Source organism: Cuculus canorus, chromosome 1 (genome assembly GCF_017976375.1).
Source record: "Cuculus canorus isolate bCucCan1 chromosome 1, bCucCan1.pri, whole genome shotgun sequence".
NCBI classification, from domain to species: Eukaryota; Metazoa; Chordata; class Aves; order Cuculiformes; family Cuculidae; genus Cuculus; species Cuculus canorus.
The window spans coordinates 68877977-68900604 of record NC_071401.1 but is presented as its reverse complement, the minus strand read 5'-3'; the positions used below and the strand labels follow the sequence as shown (position 1 = coordinate 68900604).

Here is a 22628-nt window from a genome sequence, read left to right as displayed (position 1 = left end):
TAAAATCGTAACAAAAAAAATTCATCATGACCAAAGAAAAGGGTTACATGACACTATATTCTTTTTATTCTCTAGGTTTACTGAATATCCACACTGTTATACCTGTTATCCATAATGAAATTGCTTTTAAAATCTCTTTAAATGAAAGTTACTGTTAGAAAGCCAACAAAAAAAATCTAGGTAATATATGTGCTAGGATACCCCATTCCACTTTAAGTTCTGCTAATTTTACCTGTTTTATGATGACCTTTTTTTTAATTCTGAAAATGCATATTAACCAAACAAATAATGATTTTTTTTCTCAGCTTAATATATACCATACACTAATTCTATGTTATCTAAACCATGCAGTAAATGCATACTATGTATACTGTCTTGAGATCTTTCAACTACCTCAGACCATCTAGTGTCCCTTTTTAATTTGTAATCCTGTCTCACTGACCATAGAACATCCAGCTTTAGCCGCAAATGAAACAGACTTACAGAAACTAACGTTCCGCCCTTGATTGTTCCTGAAGCAAAGTTCTCAATCCATTATTAGTCTATATTATGCATCCTGTCTCTAAAAAAACAGATATCTGACTTACTCTCTACTCAGTTCCCAGATAACTAAAGGAAATCATATACAACTTCTCAAATTATTTAATATATTTCAAAATATAAACTATATTTACCTATTTTTTTTTGTTCAGAAACAATGAAATTAATCTAGAAATAGTCCTTGAGCATCACTTAACACCTGAAAATCTGGTTAGTGTTTCCCATCACTAATTTTATTTCAGTGCAGATAAGTTGATGTATAACTGTGTCTCACCTTAAACTGAGCCCTGTAGAAACTGGTTAACGTAAGCTTTACTGGGGAAAAAAATGGGCATATCTATGACACGCTGATATAAAAAAATAAAGATCCTTCAACCCACTCTCAGATTTGAATGTTCACTCAGAATAGTTAATTCCTAAACTGCAGATAAATTATGCCTAAAACATAACTGCATATAAAAATTTTAGCTGGAGCAGTCCTACAAAATGAATCAATTATGTCTGTTCAAAAAACACTTGCCAAATTTTTTATGTATATGTTAATGTGTATCCACTATAAATATCAATGAATATTATTACTCCTAAAAGAATTCAGCCTTTGAGAGACAAACACTGTTATTAATAAATTAATCAGCCAAATTTATAGGTTTCAAAGTAGGTATGATGCCAGAAATATCTCATCTCCAGGAAAACTTTTCATAAATCATTTTTTAGTTACAATTACAGCTTCTATTACATACTTGGTTACACAGAATTAGACAGACAACATGCAGTAGTGCTTTGGTGATTAGACTTCTTTTCGCTGTAACAGTGAATATTAAAGTAACTCCTATTTCTCATATTAATTTGAGCACAATTCAAGGTGAGAAGAAAATGTGTTTTTCCTTCTGTTACTACTGATTTCTTCAAAGTTCAGCTTACCAAAATTTGCTAAAATAGCCTACAACTTACACTCTTTCCCACTGTCCAGGTTCCAAGACCTGAAGTTACGATGGGAGGCTACAAGACAGCAGCCAAGGTGTCACAGCTCCATATAAAAACATAGCAGAATGCTTCCTGCTAGACAAATTGCTATCCATACATGGAAAGTAAGGCACAGTAGCAAACTGCTACTAATGGCAAATTCCTACTAATAGTTCCTTTTGCTGCATATATCACTTCCACTACTTCGAGCTATATTAAGTCTCACGAAAGATAACTTTTAAGAGTAAAGTGGCATGAGCTGCTTGAGTTTTACTGCTCTGTACAGACCTTGCTCTCCTTTAAAGCTCAGACAAATAATTTCATTGGTTTTTTTTAAATCATAATAGAATCATAGAACCATAGAATAGTTTGGGTTGGAAGGGACCTTAAAGATCATTCCGTTCCAACTCCCCCTGCCGTGGGCAGGGACACCTCCCACTAAATCAGGCTGCCCATCCAACCTGGCCCTGAACACCTGCAGGGATGGAGCATCCACAGCTTCCCTGGGCAACCTGTGCCAGTGCCCCACCACTCTCATGGTGAAGAATTTCCTCCTAATGCCTAGTCTAAATCTGCCCCTCTCCAATTCATACCTGTTCCCCCTCATCCTATCACCACATGCCTTTATGAATAGCCCTTCTCCAGCTTTCCCATAGACCCTTCAGGTACTGGGAGGTCACTACTAGGTCTCCTCTGAGCTCTTCTCTTCTCCAGGCTGAAGAAGCTCAACTCTCTCAGCCCATCACAGAACTATCTATGTGACAATAGAGCTATCTGTCACGTTGCAGGAGGAAAGAAGGAGTTGTCACTCTTCCACTGAACGGTGCCATGGATTCCTCATGTACTCCCGTTAAACCTACACTTTATCCTAGTTCAAGGTTTTAAAACCCTGATGATGGGGAAACCAGAATGATTCATAAGATAAGTTACAAAGCATTCACTTCTTTCTAAGGATGTCTTTCCAACAAAAGGCTAATACTGAAGTAAGGTCTTGACTGGTTCTGCTACCTAACAAAAAAATAACCCTGCCACTAGTTCTGGTGATTCACAATCAGATTGATGTCTGTATACAGTAGTTCCTAAACAAGGGTCACCTGGTTTACAATCTCAAACAAAATAAATGTTAAAACAATGAAAGTATGAGATAATAAAAACCTTCTGAAGCCTAGGGATGATGTAGATAATTAGCTAGCAACAACATGTTTCACTGAAAAGAGTTTCTGAACCTGGAGACTAGGCACTAGGTCCTTCTATATCTCAGAAGCTGTAGGTGGAAGACATGGACTTTCAGACCTGTCATTTCTGAATCATTTCCTGAAAGTTGTGTTAAAAAACATTAAGTAAAGTATTCCTTTATATTTCACACTGACATGGCTTCTCCAGATGTTACAGATCTCCTGCAATTAGATATTACTAATGTGGAACTAGACATTACTAATAGTTACTGGACTTTGATATTCCTAATCTCTTGCCATGGTTTCAGCATGCCAATACAGCACTGAATACAGGAATCTGTTGTAGATCTTATTTAGACTTCCAAAAGCTATGCCAATAAAGAAACAAACAGGCCATAGGGTATGAAACCAAACATTATTTTGGATAAAAAGCTAGCTTCTTAAAAGACAGAAGGCAAGAATGAGATTAAACAGTCACCTTCACCACTACAAAAAGTTAAGGGCAATATTCCCCAGGGTTCCATAGAAAAACATCTTATTAATGGTGCTGACAAAAAGAAGGAGACAAGAAGATCTCAAGATGGTACTATGGGCAAGAGAAACAAAAGAGTACAGAGAACTTCAGGGTGACCCACATCAACTAGATCAATTTCTCAGTTTGATGGCAAGTGATGTGCAACATAGGCAAATGGAAAGCAATGAATACTGGTGAAAAATATGTAAACTACTACCTTACATGCTTCCAAATTAACCATATGGTCTCAGAAAAGGAACCTGAACACTATATACACACGGCTAAGTGAAATGCCCTGCTCAATGAAGGGCAGGCTTGCTGACACAATAGTCAACAAGGTGAAGAGAAGTATACATGGGAAGTGTTAATGACACAAAAAAAACCCAAAACATTGAAACTGCTCCATGAAACAACAGTGCAGACTTATCTGGAACACTATTAGCGTTCCTCTTAAACAAAAGAGACTGCAGAATAAAAGCAAGGCAAGAATGGCCAAGGACATAGAAAAGGGAGAGAATTAAAAAAAAAAGGGGGCTTGCTCATCCTAGAAAGGCAAAGAATAAGAAGCTATAAAACAAAAATATGTAGGCAAAAACTGAGCTCATTTCAGAGCCCTTACTATTTCAGCTGTAAAATCCAAATTCAGTATATAGTGTGGTTTGAACTCTTATCTGCACTATACTGGAGGAAAGGTGGAGGGAAGAATTTCACGGAACTGAAACCTTACTACTAAGCAATAAAATACACTAATATATTTTTGGAAGAAGGTAGTGAGAGTGGATAAAGATCCATTATTAAATTTGCCAAGCAAGTCCACCTCTGGTAGAGGAAGACATAACAGAGGACTGGTAGCAATAAATAATGCAGTAATCCAGTTTGTGAGCACAGGTGGTGAGACCTCCTGAAACAACATCGTTTGGCCTTGCATGATGCCACTAGAATTATGAAAAATTACTGGCTTTGCAATAAAAGAAAAATATTTGTTCCTTCTAAGCCTCCAAGTTTCTTAATGACAAATGTGTTTAACAGCCCAGGAAAGAAATAAGCATTTCAAAACTGGATCCAAGGTCTGGCAAGCAACTGGATAGGGAGCAGCTTACAGCAAGCATGAAGTTATCAGGAGTCAGCCTGAAGGAAAATACAGCAGATGCATAAGGGTCCCCAGTCACCTTTTGCAGGGACACAAAAAGACAGTTCCAGCTAGCTGGGGCCCACAGTCCAAGAACTGCCATTAAAAGCTGGGGCTTACATAACAGTTTCAAGAATATAGTACAACTCAGCTTTGTATTTAAAACCACAGTTGTTACAGAAGTGTGGTGGGTTGGCCTTGGCTGGCTGTCAGACACCCATCCAGCCACTCCCTCACTCCCCTTCCTCAGCAATCCCGGGGAAGAAAACAAGATGAGCAAGGTTCACAGGTCAAGATAAGGACAGGAAGATCACTTACGAATTAGCATCACAGGCATAACAGACTCAAACTGGAGAAAATTAATTTAATTTAATGCTAATTAAAATCAGATTTGGATGGTTAGAAACAAAGACAAAAACACCTGCCCCCTCTTTTTTGCCATAGATTCAACTTCGTTTCTGTGTTCCCAACTCCTCCTTCATGAACTGCTTCAGTGTACATCCACTCCATGGGCTGCAGTCTTTTAGGGTAAACCAGCTCCAGCATGGGTCCTCCACAAGGTAAAGGAGAACCTGCTCCTGCCTGGGCTCCTCTTCACTGGATGCAGATTCCTTCAGGAAATATCTACTTGCTCCACTGCAGGGTCCAGGTCCATCACAGTGGATATCTGCTCCAGTATGGTACTCTCCATGGGCTACAGGCAAATTTCTGCTCCAGCACCTGGAACAACACCTAGCCTCCTTCTTCTCTGACCATGGTGTCTGCAGAGCTGTTTCTCACACTTTTCTTCCCCTCACTCCTCATACACTTCTTGTACAGCATTTTACCCTTTCTTGAATACATATTTCCTGAGGGATCACCATCATGGCTGTGGGGCCCAGCCATGCCCTTCAGTGGGTCCGTTGGAGCAGGCTGGAACCATTTGTGTCCTGCACAGGCAGCCTCAGTCACTCCTAACAGAGACCCCTGTAGCCCTCCTGCCACTGTCTGGGCACCTGCACCCAATGCAAGTAGATATCTGCCCTTTATAAAATCTCTGTTACCTTCAAAGTACACTCTTTGCTCTGAATATTTATAAGCTAGCAATTACACCAAGGGTAAAACTTGATTACCTAAAGGCTGACAATTCTGATAAATCCATGTTAGGCACTTACCACAGGTATTTAGCTCACAGGTGGTAACGAAAGGGACAAGTAAACGGAGAGAGATAGTCGTGTGAGCCTGAATCTAGCTTCCCAGTTTTTGGCAGTCAAACTGGAGAACTGGATCTTTCAAGTATCCTTGTGATTTTTACTTTCACAGAACTCAGTGACTTATTGCTAGGCATCCCAAGTCAAACTATGGAAAACAAAAACTGCCTCAGGTTGAAGAATTTTCCAGTGTCAGACAGCAAAATAAAACCTCTCTGAAACAATCCTAGCTGATGGAAAGGCTGACATCTTTACCAATGACTTAAGCAAAATTTTTAACATTCTTTTTCACGTACTGCTTCTTTCCTTGCTAGCGGTTTTACTAACCTGAAAGAGATGAATAATAATTCCACAATCAAGAATATTGCTTTCTGGTGCATAATTCATTGAGACTGAAACAAGAACTAAGTGAGAAAGATATATTATCCTACTAAAAATATAACAAATTACACAGCAGTGATAGCACTCCCTACTCCAAATGCAAATAGTTCATGTACTCTTTTATCTTCTTCCTTTTAGATTCTATCACAGCTGATGTTTTGTGTCAGATTATTTTATATGCACTGTCTGGTATAGAAGACCTGTTTTATCAAGACAGCCAGTTGCTTGACAACAAACAAGAGTTCAAGTAACAGGAAAACTTCAGATTCACATAAACATTTCCTAATTCTGAAAATTAGTTTCCACTTATCTCTTTATTACTAGAACATTAAAGACATAGAAGAGAAAGCATGAAGCCTGCAGCGTCTACATTTTCAGAGCTCTACCATTCAGTGGATTTCCTACAGAATCACAGAATGGTTTGATCGGAAGGGACCTTAATCATCCAGTTCTAACCTCCCTGGCCAAGCACAGGGGCACCTTCCACTAGATCAGGTTGCTCAAAGCCTCATCCAACCTAGCCTTGAACACCTCCAGAGATGGGGCAGCCATGAGTTCTCTGGGCAAGTACTCAAGTACTCAGGAAGAAGATGCTGAGAAGGAAGCTACACACAGTAGCCAATATGAAATGGCTGAAGCTAAAAAGAGAGACTGAAAATAACCGGGCATTTAACTCCAGGGAAAAAAGAGGTGGCAACCAGTAACTCCCTCCTTCTAAAATCTATTCACTCATTTGCAATAAACTGCATTGTGCCTAGGGGTTTTACCTGAAAAATTATAAACTTTTCAGGTTTGCCTCAAATTAAGCAAGCCAAAACCAGTTTCCACCCCCCCCCCCTTTCTCCTACCAATAGATTGATTATGGGATGCACTTACACATATTTTCTCATCGTTTGCAGTGGTCTGAGAACACGTATCAGAGCAGCTGCAGAAATGCCTGTTTTCAGCACTCACTGCAATCTGGACACGGTCAAGACTTCTGAGCAGCTTCATGGCTTAGGTTTCAGACGATTTTGCACATGCTTAGTAGCAAGAAAAACCCAACACATAGGCACATATTTAAATATTACAAATTATATCCAATCTAGGAAGTTACTGACTATCAACTAAGCCACCAAAATGAACAGTGCAGCCTGTCAAAACTGTCCAATAATGCATATTAGTTTAAACATCCATGAATTGCTGCAAACTCCCTCTTAAGGACATTGGGAGTCCACATTTGGGCTACTCCAGCAGTTCCACTTTTCGGCAGAGTATGTGAACTCACTCTAACTTAATTCAAAATTGTTAACCAAAGAAATATTAATACTTTTTATAGGAAATAAATGTGTTGTTTATCAAGTAATGATGGTAGATCAAGCTGTTTATACCATCATTTAGTGTTTTTAAAAGCTTATTTCTTTAGATTAAAAGGACTAAGAAAATATGGCAGAATTCAAAAGACAGCTTTTCAAGGTGAAATATGTATCACTGTCACAAAGTAAAAGGTAACTTTACATATGATTTTATAATGGATCCTATGTGTTTGTGTAGTTGGTAATATACCATTGCTCTTGAGGCTTTCAACAAGATTTTACTTATTGCTATAGAAGCAGTGATAAGCGGTAGAGGATCACTTACATCATTTTAGTTAAGACACGTTTCAAATCCTCACACAGCCTCTCGGGTTCAACCCTGGTAAGTCTTTGAGATTTATTCTGGGACTTGACCACCACCTACATGATCCTTGTTACATCACTTGGCAATACGTGTAGTTCAGCTCTACATTATGTATGTTGCGTGTGTTATGTCTGACTGTCAGCAGTTCCAATGTAACAACCAGTCCAGTCAACAAACAGACTTCAAAAGTTGGATGCTGGATCCTTAAAGCAACGATGGCATTTGACGACAAGGTGCAACTTTTTTCTTCAGTGATTTGAAGGTTTGTAAACTAACCTGCAGATTTAACTCTGGCTTTGTATAAAGGCTACTGAATCAAGCCCAAGGGGTTGAAAAAAATAATAAGCAGGCTGCACCACCTTACCATCATAAATCATTACACATAAGTTTAAATGAACAATTCTTAAATCCTATGATCTCTTCTAAAAGTACACTTCTCAAATTTTATTACTCTCTTCTACATTATCTTGCATTTTCCATAGCCTGTGAGCACTGACATCACCTGAAAATGCACATAATTTATATCAATAGCCTAGTAACCTCAGTACTAAGGATGTGCCAAACAAATCCACTACCTCTCACAGGTACTACAGGATATGTATATACTACACACAACACTACATATTCATATATGTATAATTTATAGTTCTAGAATGAAATGCATATGATTATCCTTGGTCCATTTGATGACTGAGTCCCTGTCATCTTGTAGTAGCAAAATAATCTTTTAAATAGATTGGGTTATTTGAACTGAGTTTCCCTGCTATATCTATGAATTATTTACAATTTTTAAGTTCAATTTTTTAAGAATAATTTGCAGACCACTTCTGATTAATGTCGTATTTCTATGTTTGTATACTGAACATAACATTGTAAATTAAAACACAGTAAATTACAGCTGACTGGACAACCAAGTCACATTGTGTTGCTTCTGTGCCAGTTAACATGATGCAGGCATCAATGTTTCTATACAGAAAATAGACTTTGCAAGTCTTCTGTAACCACTGTCTAAAATTTAACAGTTTTGCCAACATCTCTGTCAGTGCATTAATTTGCCAAGGTAAATCTTAAAACTGAACATAAGGAGGGCATGAATACAGCTAAAATACAGCAGGTTTACATGTCTGAATGAGAATCTATTTTACATATATATATATATTTACATGTGCGCACATGCATACCTATAAATGTTCCCCATTCAAATTCACTCTGTGCCCACTTATATAAACTACCACATTTGGTTAGGGAAGGAAAACACGAGGGGTAATTTGTGTCACGTTTCCCATGCGGTAACAAGGCATTCGAGAGAAGAGGATTTAAGAGATGCTAATGAAAAGAGATGGCAACATTGGAGAAGGCTGCAGGATAACGTGCTGAACTAACACACGACAGATCTTGGGTGCAAATTGGATGACAAAGGCTGGGACATGCAGAGGTATACAGAAGGCTGAGCTGAGAGATGCTGATATGGAAGGATGATGTATAATTTTTTAAAGCTGATGTGCTCTTTCCTCTAGTTGTTCACAGATTGTTTACCATGGTTACTCTTGGTGATTAGACATCCTGACAGTCCCAGTATCATCTGCATCATGTATTTTTCTAATCAGATGGGTTTAGCAAGCATACTCAAAGAAAACGACATAAAAATATCAGAGAAAAAAAAACCAAACTGTGCCAAATAAAGGCAAAGTTATGCTATTTCAAAAACATCTGAAACTACAATTTACTCAATTGTAGTAATGAAAATTACAAATTTTAAATACAACAGTCCTCACACTACTTGCTTTGTAATAACTGAATCTGGAGAACAAAATACAGTAAAAAGTGTCCACTACTAACAGGTACCAACATTTGCATTTAACATTACTTATTCAGAGATATAAAATAGCATGCACATCATTTTTCCTCGTCTTCTTTTGCCTTTTCCCTCTTAACAAGTGAATGGACCACGTGTTAAAGAAAGACACTGATTATAGTCATTATTGCATCTTGCATACTCTTAAGCACACTCTGGCCCAGTTTACACTACACAAGTTTTGCAAGAGATGTTCTATTGGTAAAACTGAGGACAGTTTAACTGGAACCCCAGGGAAGTGATTTCCTTTCATTATGCTTGTGGTATTTGCTAGCATTTTCCTTATGTAGGGTTTGACAAGCTCATGCTTACACCGCAGGTGGTGGGCAGCAGAGAAGTTAAAAAGACACGTGGATCAAACTGGTAAAGCCAAACCTCAGTCAACAGGAGTAGGGTAATTCCCCTCAGCTCCACTTCTGTACGCATTTGTTTCCTGTATCCAATATATTTGTGGATACACAGATCTTTGTGTCAATTAATCAAATTAACACTTTTTTTTCCAAGAGAAAAAAAGAGATTTTAAGTTACATTTCCATTTCAAGCTTTTGAGTGGGGGCTTTAAGAGCTGAAATCAGATGCAAGACATGATCCCACTCCCAATTAATCAAATTAACACTTTTTCCAAAAGAAAAAAGGAGGTTGTAAGTAAAATTATTTCAGGCTTTTGAGTGGGGGCTTAGAATTGAAATCAGATGCAGGACATGATCCCACTCCCAAGAAAAAAAGAGGATGTCAGTTACATTTCCATTTCAAGCTTCTGAGTGGGGGTTAGAATTCAAGTGAGATGCAGGACATGATCCCACTCCCAAGAAAAAAAAAGAAGTTCTAAGTTAGATTACCATTTCAAGTCTTTGAGTAGGGGCTTTAGAACTGAAGTCAGATGCTGGACATGATCCCTCTCCCAATTAATCAAATTAACACTCTTTCCAAAAGCATTAAAGAGGTTGTAAGTTACATTTCCATTTCAAGCCTTTGAGTGGGGGCTTTAAGAGCTGAAATCAGACGCAAGACATGATCCCACTTCAAATTAATCAAATTAACACTTCTTGGGGTTTTTTTTTTCCAAAGGAAAAAAAGGTTGTAAGTTACATTTCCATTTCAAGCTTTTGAGTGGGGGGAGGGGGGTTAGAATCAAAGTGAGATGCAGGACATGATCCCACTCCCAAGAAAAAAAGAAGATGTTGTAAATTACATGATTTCAACCTTTTGAGTGGGGGGTTTAGAATTGAAATCAGATGCAGGACGTGATCCCCCTCCCAATTAATCAAATTAACACTTTTTCCAAAAGAATTAAACAGGTTGTAAGTTACCTTTCCATTTCAAGCCTTTGAGTGGCGGCTTAGATTGAAGTGAGATGCAGGACATGATCCCACTCCAAATTAACCAAATCAACACTTTTCCCAAAAGAATTAAAGCGGTTATAAGTTACATTTCCATTTCAAGCCTTGGGGGGGGAAGGGGAAGGGGAAGGGGAAGGGGAAGGGGAAGGGGAAGGGGAAGGGGAAGGGGTTAGAACCGAAGTGAGAGGCAGGACACGATCCCGCTCTCCCGGGCGCCACAGAGATGCCTCCGCTCGCAGACTCACCTTTCCCACAGCGTTCCCGCCGCACCCAGCTCAACACCGGCGCTCCTCAGGCGCTCCGGGCCGTTCCCTCTCCCCCGAGAGGCACTCGGGGCCGTTCCCTCTCCCCCGGGAGGCACTCGGGGCAGTTCCCTCCCCCCGGGAAGCGCGGGGCTGGCGTTTCCCCGCGGCGCCGGGCGGCCCCGGCAGCGCCAGCGCGGCCCGGCGGGGGCGGCAGGGCAGTGCCCGCCGCGGCCGCCTCTCCGCCTCGGGGCGGGCGGGTGATAAGCCCAAAAGCCCCCCTCCGGCTCACCGGGGAAAAGCCGCTCGGATGGGCTTTGCGATCCTGTTAAGTTCTCGGAGAGGATCAAGACGTCAAAAGCGGCTCGGGAGGGCGCACGTTTCTGACCACGCCGAGGAAAGTTGGGAAACCCGCGGAGAAGATGCTGCCTTCCCGCACGGAAAGCGGCGAGACCCCGCCAGGATGCTCTCCGGGGCCCTCCGGCAGCCACCCCCGCCGCAGCTCCAAAGCGAAGATGCTGCCTCCCGCAGGAAAAGCGACAACATCCTGGGAGGATGCTCCCCGGGACCCCCCGGCCCTCGCCCCCCGCGGGGCGGAGCTGCGGCATCCCCTCCCCGCCCGAGCATCCCTCCCTCCATCCGTGACGGGAGGAGACGGGGGAGCCCCTGCCCACCGGGAAAACCGGGCTTCCAGCCGCCTTTTCCCTCCCTCTCCGGGGCTGGACCAGCGGCACAGTCCCCTCCATCGTGGGAATGAGCGGGGCGGTGGGACCGGGGCTGCTCGGGCGGGGAGGGGGGGGTCTCGGCAAGAAAGAGAGAGGTGGACGTGCCGCTGTGCCAAATGGAATCCTGTCCTCCCCCCGCATCCCTGCCCGACACCCCCTTGAGGAGGTGGCAGCCCGCAGCACTTGCAAAGACCGGGCGCCTTCTGGATTGAGGAGGCGTTTCTCCTCATTTACCGCTGGATAGGCTGTTTCTTCAATCTTTGAGCCCTTTCTGCCTGACCTCCTTGGAGGGAGCTCACCTTCAGGCTGACTCTCAGTCTGCTTCTCTCATCTTGTCCTCCTGCAGCTCCCCGAAGGCTTTCGCGCTCCCCCGAAGGCTTTCACGCTCCCCTGAACTTCAGCAGCTCCGTTCCGATTCTGTGCTCCATAAAATGATTCTTCATCTGGAAAAAGAGCCAGCAAAAGCCGTGTCGCTCTGTAACTGAGAAGACGCTGTCTTTTGCTGCACGATGTCAGTTCAGCTGGATGGAACACAACATGATGCTAGAAATGCATTTACGTGCTTGGGTTTGTGGAGTGGCAGTTACTCACTGCTTTCCCCTCGCTATGAATTGGTTCACGTATGAGAGATGAACGACATCACGCAGCAAGCACTAATGAGAGGGAAAAGGCAACATCTAAAACTCTTAAAACCCCATCAGAAGCTCAAGATCTCTTTGTCATACAGTTATAAATCGAGCAGAGTACCTTCAGAGTAGCAGGTTTTGGGGAGATCAAAACACAAAAAGCCTGGGAAGACAGAAAGTGTTTGACAAGCATGCTTTTTCTCCTCCTTTCCTCCCTTATTGCCTGCCTGGAGAGAACTCCAGGCATTGTCCTGTCCCTGCCCGTGGCAGGGGCGTTGGAACTGGATGATCTTTAAGGTCTCTTCCAACCCAAACTATTCTATAATTCTATGATTATCCTGGAAGTGCTGGAAGGGGAGCTGGCTGAGCAGGAGTGTACAAAATGTTGAGTTGCCTTTCTCTCTCAAGAGGCTCAAGCACCGATTGTTGCGCTTTGCCAGCGCTACATGGAGATACGCACACTTTGCAGGCCCTGGCTTTCTACTATGGCAAATGGTACATCTTGCCCCCATGTTCTGGTTACTATGTGAAGAAAGTCTGGGAAGGGAATCCAGAAAAAAGCTGCAAAGACTTCCAAAAGGTCCCAGGTCTGGACAATAAAGGGATCAGGCTGAATAAAAAAAGATCCACACCTGGAATGCATCACTTTCCAAAGTCGTTGTAATATTCAGTGGTTTTGGTGTAAAAAAGTTTGGAAAATGTTAAAGTTATAATACTACCTCCCCTAATCAAAATATTAGGTCTCTCAACATCTTTTAAATCATAGAATTAAATCTCTGATAGGAAAAATACTTTATAAAGGAAAAAAGAATCAATGAAATTTATCTAAGCATTTATCATAACATACATGTTTGCTCAAAATTACTATTTTCTATTCAAGAAAATAATGCGTTGTAAATGTAACAACTTATTTAAAAAGATACAGAATTATTTCTCAATTTCTAGGTGAAGCTGAATTACATAAATTTTAGAATAGGTAATTGTTTCCTCAATGCATAAATATGCAGTCTGCACTGATTATTTTCCTTTCTCTTTTTACTGGGTTCTTCCTGGAGTCATTGTTCTCTGTAGAAATACCAAACCAACACTTTATTTCTAACACTAACATTTCTATAGAGGAGTAGAAGTTGTAATTAAGCCCTAGAATTCCAACACCACTATTCTTCATTTTATTTAGGTTGTTAAAATATTTACCAAATACAAGAGTGCTATTAAACATTTTCCATTAAGTATGCCACCTCATTGTGGGCTTTCACGTTGCATTAGAGCAAACAGCCCTTTCCACTCAAAAAGCTTTTGCATAGCAAATATATTACAAAAAAATCTGGAAAAATATAATTTGCAGTAGCAACAAGGAAAAAGGTACCCACTTTTCAAATTTCTGTGAAGCCCTTTTGTTGCATTCACTGAAATAATAGACTGAATGTTTCTCCCTTCAGACAGGAGGCTAGTGCTACCTGGAACTATGGAGATACCATTAGTACCCAAACCAGTGGGTTTCCATCAGCTCCCAGTTTCCCTCCCCTAGAATTACTGTCCTTAGCCTGCTTCTGCTTCCAGCTATGTATTTTTCATTGCAAAAAAAAAAAAAAAAAGATGAATGTCCTCCCATCCCAGATTTCCATGTCAAATGTTCCTATTGTTTGCAAGCAAAGAGAGAGACCTGGTAAAGCTCCCAAACGCCAGTAACCATCATTGCTCATTGATGAGAAGCTCAGCATGAGTCAGCAATGCATGCTCACAGCCCAGAATGCCAACCAGATCTTAGTCTGCATCAAAAGAAGTGCAGCCAGCAGATTGAGGTAGGTGATTCTGCCCCTCTACTCCACTCTTCTGAGACCTGCACCTGGAGTATTGTGTTAATTCTGTAACCCTCAATATAAGAAGGATATGAAACTGTTGGAACTGGTCCAGAGGAGGGCTACAAAGATAATGAAAGAGAGGGCTGGAGCACCTTCCATACAAGGACAGGCTGAGAGACTTGAGGCTGTTCAGCCTGGAGAAGAGAAGGCTCCGAGGAGACCTTATAGCGACCTTCCACTACCTGATGGGGGCCTGCAAGAAAGCCGAGGAGGGACTGTTTACAAAGGCATATAGTGATAGGACTGGGGGGAATGGCTATAATTTGGAGAGGGGAAGATTTAGACTAGACATTAGGAAGAAATTCTTCGTGATGAGTGTGGTGAGGCACTGGCACAGGTTGCTCAGGGAAGTTGTGGCTGTCCCATCCCTGGAAGTGTTCAAGGCCAGGCTGGATGGGGCCTTGGGTGGCCTTATCCAGTGAGAGCGTGTCCCTGACCATGGCGGGGGGGGGGGGGGGGGGGGGTTGGAATTAGATGATCTATAGGGTCCCTTCTATGATTCTACAATTCTATGATTCTACAATTCTATGATTCTGCGATTCTATTATTCTATGATTCTGTGATTCTATGATCTGCTACCAGCTTAATGACTGTGACAGTGGGATTAGCTGGGAGCTTATGAATAAAAGGACAATGTGGTAGCAAAGCTCCTCGCAGCAAGGATCAGAACCATTGTTATAAAGGATGCAAGAATCTCTCAGGCATTGACAAAAAAACCAAAACAAAAAATGTCAACAGAAATTTTAAATTTGCTACAATTTTAAGGCTTGTTATACATGCACCCTTTTCTTGTCAAGTCAAATTGAAGAGCCCCTTTCCACCATATATACAAAGTGTGTGCTGAGGATATACTAAAACGGTTCCAACACTCTCCATTCATGGTGTGGTCAGCATATGAGAGGGAGCTGCTGAACGAACTGCCCCTCCTCTTGCTCCGTTTGCTTCTGAGGCACAGGTGCTGCTGAGGGCTTTGTACAACTCCTAAGCGCTACCTTGTTCAAGTGATTCAATAAAGATGCTGGAAAAGGCGTTTAGTTTGTGTAAATTTATCCCAATGAAAATCCAGGCTGCTAAGTATAATAGTTATCTAAATATCGCTGACTGTTCCAAATGTTAGTATCAGGACTATACCTCTTCAAAGGCAGCCTCAGTGATGTGGCTAGTAATTATATTTGAAATTAGGTCCGAAACGATATGTAACCAACTGCAAAGCTCACAGATTTAATTCTGCTAAATAATCTCCCAAAGAGATTGAACAAACACATTTACAATGTAGAGGTGCACTGACAAAATTAAGAGAAGTGTTGATATGGAACTACTAATGCTCTAAACATACTTGGCTAATAGAGTGAATTACATACAGCAAACTTACAGAAATGTTTAATAGCTCTTTACAGTCATCAGTCGTTCTCAAAACAGTAGGTGCTAAGAGGCAGAAAACCATCCTGAGTGCTGTAATTAAATGACATTTCCCAGTTCTTATATTGATACCTATGCTTTAATAATGTTCTTATTCGAAATATCTAACTAGCAGGTTTCAGCCTACTAGTAGCAAAGTTTGGGCATTTGCCTAGGTATCAAGATGACATGAAAAAATAAATGCCTTTTCACTTTTCTATTTTCTGAATTGTTGAATATGAGTGAAAACACGCTTATTCAGGTAACAAATATTCCTTCTTTCCAACAGTTTCCTAATTTCCATGACATTTATTTTTCAAGTTTAGCTCTTACTTTATTTGTACAATGATTAAATCAATCCTCTGAGAACCATCACCAAGTAGGTCCAACATGCTGACAGCTGCAAAACATCATCCATCAAAATAGTTATGTTTAGCAAGGCACTGCTAATGATTCAACTCAGTGACCTAAAATTATTGGTCTCTGATAGACACCTCTTGGAAACGCAGCCATGAATTACCATGTCTAATTTTAACAAAGTATTTTGCAGTTTTATATGCAAATTAAATATCCATTTTGTTTCACTCTGCCTGCAATTAAGCAATGCATCTGTGATAGTTTGCAGCTGGAAATTATAATTAATAAGAAAGGGAAAATCTAGAGTTCCAGCACCTCAAAACAAAAAAAGAGAGGGGGAGAAAAGAAAGAAAAACCAACCTCTTAAGTTACAGTCTTTCACGCTTTTGCCCTCAGCTACCTGGTTATGAAACAGAGTCTTCTTTCTCTCCTTTTTTTTTAAAATGCATATTTTTTTTAAATTGCTTTGAATTTTGTTCTTCTGCACCTTATGTACAGCTCGAAAATTAAACTCTTCAACTGCCAGGCCACTCTCCAAATTCTTCCTCTTGTTTTCTTTTATCTTGCATGTCATGAACTGCTCATACTTAACCCTCAAGGACCTGATCAACTGTGCCCATCTGCTTTTCTTTTTCATGTTTTCTTGTTTAGTTATTGTGCCAAGAATCCTTGTCCAGCTGGGAAAGGGTTAATTTCCTGGCTTCAACAAGGAAAGCTTAATTTTCACAAGAAGCTGAGAAGGGATATACCCAGGGCAGCTGACCCAAACTGGCCAAAGGGATATTCAATACCATGACATCATGCTCAGTATACGTGGGAGGCAGCTGGCAATGTGATTGGCAATGCAGTCCCATTTCATGGCTGGTTTTTGATGCACAGTTTTGGATTTGGATGTGAAGCTGTGAAGCACAGCATGGGATTCCAGATCAGAAGCGTGTATAGTCATTGGTTCATGAGCACTGAGAGTTTTGCATTGCATATCACCCATTTTGTATATTCTTTTATAGTTATTATTTGTTAGATAATATTTTTTATTCCTTTGCTGCTTTTTTTGTCCCAACTGATGAGTTTTACCTTTTCTTTCCTATTTTCCTCCCTGCTCCATCCTAAAGGGGGTGAGTGAGCGTCTGTGGGATTCTTCGCTACTGGCTAGGCTCCATGTGGTTCTTTTTTGGCTGTCCAAGACTAAATAGGAATAAGACTAGGTATCAAAGATGTAAAGTATCACCTTACCAGCATGTACTGGTGCAGTGACTATATAGGATAGAAAAGAAATACTATAATCAAAGTATAGAAGTTCAATTAAACACTAGCATGTCTGGCAGTAGAAGAATTAAAAGGCAGGAAAATTATAGCACTTAGATTGCCATTAGAGAAGTAGGTGAAGAAATGAACTGGCTCCACAAGAGAAAAAAAACCCCAGAAAATATCTGACTGTTAAACAGACAAGTTAGTAAAGTTGAGGAAAATAGTTCATGTGCATTTATGCATATCACCAGTAGTAAGATTAACTTCCACAAGGATCCACAAATTACTGAACACAGGTATAGTAGATTGAGAAGAAGAGGCACCCAGCTGTCACCAGGAAGATGGTATTAGTCACCCAGTCCCTACTAAACCCAGCAGGGTTTTCTGTTGTATGCAGGGTTTCTCAGCAGTCACCTCAAAACCAAGCACTCTCAGTCTTATCCAGCAGGGACTTGAGTAGCATGGAGCTAGCTCAGGAGTGACAAGCATCTCATGTCCATGAGTGTCAGTGCAGGCCAATAACTTTTTAATTCATACTCATGCCATCCACTTTTCAGAGCAGCTGCCTGTTGAGTTGGAGAACTGAGAAAATTTTCTTCTGACTGCACATCTAGTAGTACACGGAGCACTACAAATAACAACAATATGAGTCCATGCATCCAGAAAACAGGAGCTTTCCTTGCTAGAAACCTCTGATCAAAAAATCTTGCCAAGATGAAATGTTTTAATCCTGTTTTTATTAATCAGCAAAGCAGGTGCTGCAGGATCATTCTGCCCCAACCCGAGGGATATGATGAAGAGCCCACATTCCATTGGCTTTCTCTGAAAAGTTTTACTTCACAGAGCTCTCCTATTCTAATTTTGTAGTATCCTTTTCTTCCTTCAGAGCATAACATGAAGTATACTTCCTCCAACAACAACAAATATCTGTGCTTTAAAAATCCTATAGCTGCTAGAATATGGCTGGTGAGCCGAGGTGATATATCTCAAAATATTTTCTGTTAATCTGTTTTTTCAAAAAATGCGCTTTAGGAAATATTTTATTTTGGTAAGTTTGTTGTAGTTCATGGCTTAGACTGTTTTCAGAAGAGAAAATAGGGTAAGAGTCTTCCCCCTTTCCCATGTTTTGTGACACTGGCTGTTCAGAATGCTTCTTTGTCTTTACTTGCTTATAATGAAATTGCTTCTCATGTCATGCTGTGCTCTTTAAATAGGTCCACTTTATTGCATTCATGACTTGTCTGTGAGTTAGAAATACTAACAGTAACACAATGGCTAGATGACCTTAAAAATCATACATGATCTTGAAGTATTTTATTTAAAACAGAAAAAAGAAACAAAACTGCTAAAAAAATCACAGTCCCTAAGTTACTGGGTTTTTTTATGATGTGTACTTTGACAATCTTCTGAGAAAATAAGGACTTCACACACATGTGTTTCTCCAGCTGCTTTTCATTTTTCCAGAGTTGGACTGTCAAGCTGAAGCTCACTTCACTTCAAGGATCAGCTGGCTTGTGGGTTTTCAGGTTCATCATCAATACGTTCTGAGAAATAAACAACAACAACCAAAAAAAGGCAGATGATGCAGCAGTAACTTCTCCCAAATGCACCGGAAAATCAGGAGTTAATAAGAGTTAATTGCAAAAGGAGTGGTCAGAGCCTTTACTTAGGGCACTAAGATAGACTGAAAGCATTCAAAACTCATCATTTGCTAGAAGATACACTGAGCAGCCTCGTGTCCAGCAGCAGAATGGCATTTTGAAGAAGGTCTCTAAGATTGTTTGGGATTAGGCAAAATGTGGATCTGAGAAAAGGATCATGCCAGCTGAGCTATGCGTCCTTTCCTGCTCTCTGCTAGCCTGGGCCAAAAGCGTCAATACAGAGATCAGTTTCACTAATTTCACTGAGTTGAGTGAGGCCCTGAGCCTGAAGCAGACATTATGTCAGTGTTGTCCTTGCACACCTTGAGGTCAGCTCCTGGCATTAGTCGTCTGAGCATAAACTCCAGTTGTTCAGCCAGCTGAGGCAGAACACCCCACAGACCATGTAGTGTTGTCATGAACAACCAAAACATGAAGTCAGACCCTATAGGGAAGACGGTCAACAGCCAAAGTAGAAATTCTAGTACATAATCATCCTCTGTTTTCAAAAAGGAGTGTTGAAATGGCAAAGTGCCATTGCCAGAAGTCTCCTGAACCTGTTAGGTGATTAATGGTAACATTTGCAATGATATTATCCAAGAAGTGATAATCCTTTCACTCCAAGCTTCAAGTTCTCGGCTGCTATAAACTACTCTAGGTCTAGGGCTGAGCTTATTTATAGTGCCTGAGGCTTTGGCTATGCAGCTCTGTTGTGAGGGGCATTGACATTATTCTGATAGTTCTCTCAAGACTGGTATGCTCTGCAATAAAGCACCACCAGGATACATGAAGAAAGAAAGGAAGAAAGGAAGAAAGGAAGAAAGGAAGAAAGGAAGAAAGGAAGAAAGGAAGAAAGGAAGAAAGAAAGAAAGAAAGAAAGAAAGAAAGAAAGAAAGAAAGAAAGAAAGAAAGAAAAGATGCATTTTAAATTTTCTTCATCATTTCCTGTTTGCACTGTAGTTCTGACCCTTTTCTTCTGATTGTTCCACTTCAGAGGAATTAAATGAACAAAGATCTGTGAAATAATTGGGCTGAACTGTAGACCTGAGGGAAGCTCATTTGGTTTCTTTCCCAAGAGAAACACAGATTACATCTGCCTTAAAAAGGCACAGGCATTTCAGCAGCTTGAGTTATGAGATGGAGATGAGCTGCAGAGTAGGAGCTCAGTTGAACAAAACCATGCAGTTCACACATGCAAATGCAAGACAAAAAAATTCAAAAGATGGAAAGAAACAAGAAATAGAAACATTCAAAAGGGGCATGTAAAATACACATCACGGGTATTTTCATAGTTCTGAAACAGGCTATTAGGAACTAACTACTGCAGAAAACTGAACATGGCCAAATCAGAAACTCTCCCAGCTAGAGTGAGAGATATCCTTATAAATAAATGCAAAAGGGCTCACATACCTGTTCAGTGTTCTAACCTGTAACCTCCATGTTGCCCTAATTATAAGTGAAGAAACTCTATTTATACCTTAACTTGGCACCATTGTGAGGTATGTAGAGTAAGGGAGAAGGACAGGCCTGTGCGCATGTCTTTTTTTTAACAAAAATGTATGAGTTTTTCCCTGATTTCCATTAAAAAATGCTGAATACACAGCAGCGACTGTGCCCATTTAAATCAATGGGAAGCATCCCACGCATTTGAGCGTAACAGCATTCGTTCCTTGATATATCAAGGAAAGCTTTAGCATCCACCTAAAGCAGGTCATTTTTACAAGCAAAATCACAACAGAAGCCATTACAGGCTAAGCATTTTAAAGAATAAATAGTAGGCATCTAATATTGTTTGGGGTTTGGCAAGCAGGCGTTTGCATAAGGTAAAACCAATGCATAGGTGGATAAGAAAACTTCCTGCCGATTGCCCAAGCGAGCACTCAGCTCTGTCATTTCTGTAGCACAGACAGTCTACAGAGCATTTCACAAAAAAAGCAAGTCCATGTCCAAGCATTTCACGAAAAAGCAACTACATGCCTGAGTCTAGTTCTGTGTCAGAGAAGAGCCTTGAGGGAATGGGAGCACATGGTCACCAAGCAGTAGGAACGTGGCTCACAGCCCTGGAGGGGAGTGGAAATCCCTGCTGATGGAAAGCCTACCTGTGAATTCGCTTCCCATCTTGTGTGAGTCAAACTGCCTGAAGACACAGGCTTGGCAAGCTGTGCAAAAGCACTATAGATGCTCAGGGAGCTGTGGACAAATTCTGTGAATTTTCACGCTGCTCTGTTTAAACAAACATGATTGCAAATGCAGCCTTGTTAATGTTTCCCAGGTGAGTATCTTGGCATAATATATATACACAAGAACACTTATTTTTTATGTTGCTTCTCAGGACAATCCTATCTCTTAGTGAAAATAAAACCATCCCTCTGTCTCTAGGGGAATTTCGCAAAATGCAAGTCAGTCCTGAGGCACTGAGAGGGATAGAGCCCTAATCCTCCAAACAGAACAAATTGGCATTTTCAGTCACATAATGGTAGTCCATTAGCAGCAAACACAAGGAAAGAGAGATGCTTATGTGAAATACAAACCAGGGGCTTAAAAGCTTTACTCATTGTGCTTTATGAAGGCGGTTGCTGTCATTGCTGGGCCTCGCTAATGAGTCTGAGGAAATGCTGCTGACAGTCTGCAGCCAAATGTTGGTAAGCACAGATTAAAGATGACTTGTTCATGAACTCATAAATATCTTGTCTTGGATCCAGCAACAGTCTGCCGAGAATCCCATAGACTGTGTCCTGAGAGACACAAGACAAACAATGAGTGGTAGCTCTCTGTCTGCTGTGCCAAGCTGTAAAATTAGAACTATAGAAACTGAAGGCACTAAAGAAAGTGTATTGGAAGGCTACCAGCAGCTAACAGCTCCAGGTGTCCAAGTGCTGACCCCCATTTCAACAGCACTCCAAGCACTCTGATGCCTCCTATTGCAAAGCCGTGACTTACCTCAATCACTGAGCAAAGAGAAGAAAAAAGTCTTATCCTCTTTATTTTGCTTTGGAGTTATTTTAGCCAGCACTGTTTATTTCCATTTACTGTATACAAGGCTCAAATCAGGAGACATATATATTCAGTGAGATAATAAAGTAAGTCATCCTAGTTTCAGACTAGTTTGTCCAAGTTCCATACCAACTGGAGTTTTATTTCAGGAAAATAATAACATACTGAAAAATCCTATACAATGGCCAAAGACCCTCCAATCACAGCAACTGTCAGCAAAACATAAGTTTGAAAGTTGATGCCGCCCATGCACGAGGAATGAGGAGGGCTCTGCATCTCCCTGTGCTTCTTGGCCTGAATAAATCTATGGAACTGCCTTGGGGGGTGTTACAGCTATTTCAACAGGGCTTAGTACAGGGGTATTACTGTATCTTTCCTAATATCACTGGGGCACCTATGAACACTATTCGGTTTATTATTTATTTAATGCCATATCCAGAGGGACAGCAAAGCCTGTAATGCAGCTCTCTGGATTAGCAGCTGGCAAACAGATTGCTGCTAATCTTTTGATGCCTCTTGGAAAGTCAAATGAGAAATAGCAGCACAGCTGCCACTGTGAAATAGCATTTCCCAGGATAGTGCTTTTTTTTCTCATCGCGGAGGAAACTCAGGGAAAACTTTGCATGGTCAATAAGCCTGAGGGCTAGAGCCAGAGCCAGAGATTTTTTTGAAGAAGCTTCAGATGCTGGCAGTAAGACAGAAGAACTCACGAGATTAATCCTGCTAAAATCCAGTGCAGTTAATAAGAATTAACTGTGCTCACACCTGCCTACTCACTGAACAACAAATA

At 40.9% G+C, this 22628-nt stretch overlaps 1 protein-coding gene across 5 annotated transcripts in view; it reads right to left on the bottom strand.

Annotated features, from left to right (window-relative positions):
* CNGA3 (cyclic nucleotide gated channel subunit alpha 3) overlaps positions 1 to 12255 on the bottom strand; it is a 39115-nt gene extending 26860 nt beyond the window's left edge. For 2 of the 5 annotated variants that reach the window (XM_054085816.1, XM_054086031.1), the window contains exon 1: positions 10992 to 11255. The gene's annotated coding sequence lies outside the window, so the exon portion shown is untranslated. Of the gene's footprint in view, positions 1 to 10991; positions 11256 to 11280; positions 11542 to 12012 lie in introns of those variants that run through there. The other 3 variants (XM_054085951.1, XM_054085881.1, XM_054086112.1) reach the window with 3 other exon arrangements.
* Between the last annotated feature and the right edge of the window lie 10373 nt (positions 12256 to 22628).